Consider the following 3,807-nt stretch of genomic DNA (forward strand, 5'->3'; position numbering starts at 1 on the left):
TACAACTGAGTGTGTGGTTTATTAGTTATCAGCAATGTCGTAGGGAAAATCGTTCTTTTTTTCTCTGCCATATCACGCCTTAAGGAAAATGTTTGAATGGGATGGTGTCGGGAACAGACATGAACAGCTTAGGGTGCCATTCACTCCAATCTCCACTGTTACCATTGCTTAGATTAGATCCCTTATCAGGGCCTTGTTTATACTAAAAGTGGGAAAAGAAAAAGAAGCCCATTCCCTATGAGTCGGCCTGCCCTGCACAGATCAAATCTGCTCTGTGTCCACACAGGACAGTCCTGCGCGGCGCCTGTCCCCATCGCTGGTCTGTAAGGAGTGGCTTCATGTTATGTCAGGAGTTCTCTTTATCAAAGATAACCAAGCCCCAGGCCACTGAGACAACAGAGGCACCAGGCTGCCTCTTCATTTCCATCTTGAGTTTAAAGAAGTATTTAAAGTGGCCTCAGAACTGTGGGTGGAGACATGTCCAAGGCGACTCAGGTTTGCCTCCATCAGCCAGCACCCGTCAACCACCCTGGAGAAATCCATTCTACTCAAGCGACCCATTTCTCCATCGCAGGACTAAGGAAACTTCCCTACGTTTAATTTTAATTCTCCCGTGTTGTCATTTAAGCTATTGCTATTTTTGTTTGTTGCTGCCCTTGTAAGGTTGTCCATCTCTGAGTTCCATAAACCCAATTCATTTCCCTTTTGTGTAGAATTCAATCCCCACGTCCCAGCCTAGTTTAATTACATCCATGGCTCTCCTTTGAACGTTGTCCAACTTCCCTAGCCGTGCAGTTGGAAGGGGATACAGTGAATGCCAGGGTAGGGTTCCAGGCCTCCGCCGCGCTGTAGTTCTTTCCCTCCGCGTCACAGTCTTGGTCTAACACTGGGTGCATGGTCATCATTCTCCCCAAACGTGAGCTCTCTTGCCGTCGAGCCTGCGTACTGCTGTTGCTCACTCAAGTAATGGCCAAGGCGACTGTTCTTGCTGATGATTCCTCTACACCCCCACTTGACATTACTGCTGACTTTGCATATGTTCTCTTTGCTGTCATCTGGCCCAGTCAGGCCACTGTTCAGGGCCACTGCACTCAAGGCTGACCCCTAGGGAGACCACTTCTGTCTCCCAGCTGTGTGAGAGTGCATTCTCCCTCTCTCTCTCTCTCTCTCTCTCTCTCTCTCTCTCACACACACACACACACACACACACACACACACACTCCTTTCAATCGGTTTAATGATAATCACATTGAGTGGGACCCAGGAATTATGAAGCCGGTGGAGATAAATTCCAGCCATTGTTCCCCCTGCTCTGCTAGGTCTGCTGCTCTGTCACAGGAGATTAGCTGAGCTTGACAGGGCTCAACTGCGTGCAGCCAGGCTGGGGTTTTTTTTCTTTCTTTTTTTTTTTTTCTTTAAGTATCCTGTTTCTTTGAAAGGCTATACCTTTCAAATTTTTCCCAAGTTAAAAAAAAAAAAGTCAAATGTCTTTTTCAAAGTTTTCTTTTCCAACTGGCAGAAATACTTTCAAATTGGCGTTGACCTGAACCTTGGATATTTGCTTTTGCCTCCGACAAAATTTAAAATCAGTGGGGGTTGGGGAAGCAGGGTAGATCTTCCTGTGCCAAATCTATTGCCTGTGTCTGATTTAAAAAGAGGAACTGAGAAAGCAAGGCTGGGATGGGCCTGCCGGGTTGGGACCCTGGGCCACTGAGCAGGCAGACAGCCTTGGCCCCCGGGCAGCTTAGGAAAGCACACCAGGCATCCCCGGGCCCAGGGCCGGTCCCAGGGGCTCCGGGAGCTTACAGGGAATGCACAAGGTCACATCCGAGTATCTCTCTCTGCTGATGCTACAAACGAAGCCTCAGAGTGCGGTGAGGTCTCAGCAAGGGGGGGGCGGGGGACGGGCAGGAGGTGGCTGTTGCAATAAGCCTTGAAGGTTGGTGGTACAACAGGTGCGAGGAGGAGGAGGAGGGCCAGGCCCAGGAACAGGGTCTCCGGAAAGGCCGGAGAGTGAACAGCAAGATCACACTCATTAGACCTCACACAGGACGGGAGCAGAGAACGCCATGCACTCCCTAAGGAAGCCCCATCTGTCTCGAAAACAGCCTTCATCCCAGGGGAAGGAGCGGTGCGCTTCATTCGACAGAGAAGAGAGAAGCTCCGCCTGGGGCATTTGCTGGCAGCCACATGAGCAGTTGTGAGGTTAACAGAATCAGGTCAGCGGCTATGAAGAATTTGGGGACATGGAAGCCAGGGGACCAGTTGGGAGGGAAGGTGAGGCAGGGAGGTGGTGAGAGGGGAAAGGAAATGGCCGGAGAGTGTGTGGACCAATGACAACAGCTGCACAGGGGACTTAACTTTTCTCTCTCTCTCTTTTTTTAAAATATATATATATATATATATTGATTTCAGAGAGGAAAGGAGAGGGAGAGAGAGATCAAAATATTAATGATGAGAGAGAATCATTGATCGGCTGCCTCCTGCACGCCCAATACTAGGGATCGAGCCCAAAACCTGGGCATGTGCCCTGATCAGGAATCGAACCTGACCTCCTGGTTCATAGGTCGATGCTCAACCACTGAGCCACGCAGCTGGGCAGGACTTAACTTTCCTGACAAGCACACTCGTCAGGAGCCTAAGCAAGCAGGAGCAGCCGATCAGACCGTGCATCTGATATCAGAAATTCTGCATGGAGATGACAGGAACAGGCAGGCGGGGCCGCTCGCCCCTGTGCCCCAGAAAGAAGCCGGTGCTAAGATTCTGGATCCCCCTGCAGAGACGCTCTGAAGTGAGCCTGGGAGGGGGAGACTCAGAATGAGAAGGTCCAGGGACCCAAACTTGGGGAATGAGAGGGAGCCAGTGAAAAGACAAGTCACGAAAGGTGACATCGGAACCAAGTTAGGAGGGGGACTTCCTCCTCCAGAGGAGAAACCAGACGAGACAGAAACAGTTATCTCCTCTGCCTGGACCTAATCTCCAGTCTGAGTCACCCTTAAGAAACCCCAGTCTGACCCAAGAAAAAGAGTCTGCGTGGCCAGCTCCGGGGCCACGGCCCCAAGGTGAAGGGCAGTGCGACCAGATAGCACGGGAGCTTTCACCGGCAGGCACGCGGGTGGCCAGTCACTGGACCCATTGTTCCCGCGACCAGAGGGAAGTTTCCTCCTGGGGAACCCTGCCGCTCGTTGGCAATTTTGTCAGCGTGGCTGCGGAAGCTGGCCTTGCTGAGACCTGCAGGCAACGAATGGTCCCTGGGAACCTCGGGAAAAACAAGGCACAGTTCAGGGTCGCCCAATGGATACATGTGACTTCAAGTGCGCCATTTCCACGAGCCAGAAAGACGGGGCACCATGCACTTCTTATCAGTCTGCGCAACCAGACAGGCTCCTATCTGGTTCCCTGGCGTGCTGACCTCACCGCTGGCGAGGCACGGCGAGGACCTGCTCCGGGCCGGTCAGGGGTCAAGATGGACATCACTGCTCTCCCAGGGAACGGCAAGGCAGAGCGTGGGACCACAGTCCTGGGTACTTTTTTTTTAAGTTTACTATTATTGCCCTGACCCGTTTGGCTCAGTGGATAGAGCGTCGGCCTGCGGACTGGAGGGTCCTGGGTTCGATTCCGGTCAAGGACATGTACCTTGGTTGCGGGCACATCCCCAGTGGGGGGCGTGCAGGAGGCAGCTGATCAATGTTTCTCTCTCATCGATGTTTCTGACTCTCTATCCCTCTCCCTTCCTCTCTGTGAAAAATCAATAAAATATATATTTTTTAAAAAGTTTACTATTATTATTGATTTCAGAGAAGAAGG

The sequence above is a fragment of the Myotis brandtii genome, unplaced genomic scaffold (genome assembly GCF_000412655.1).
Source record: "Myotis brandtii unplaced genomic scaffold, ASM41265v1 scaffold23, whole genome shotgun sequence".
In the NCBI taxonomy this organism is placed as follows: domain Eukaryota; kingdom Metazoa; phylum Chordata; class Mammalia; order Chiroptera; family Vespertilionidae; genus Myotis; species Myotis brandtii.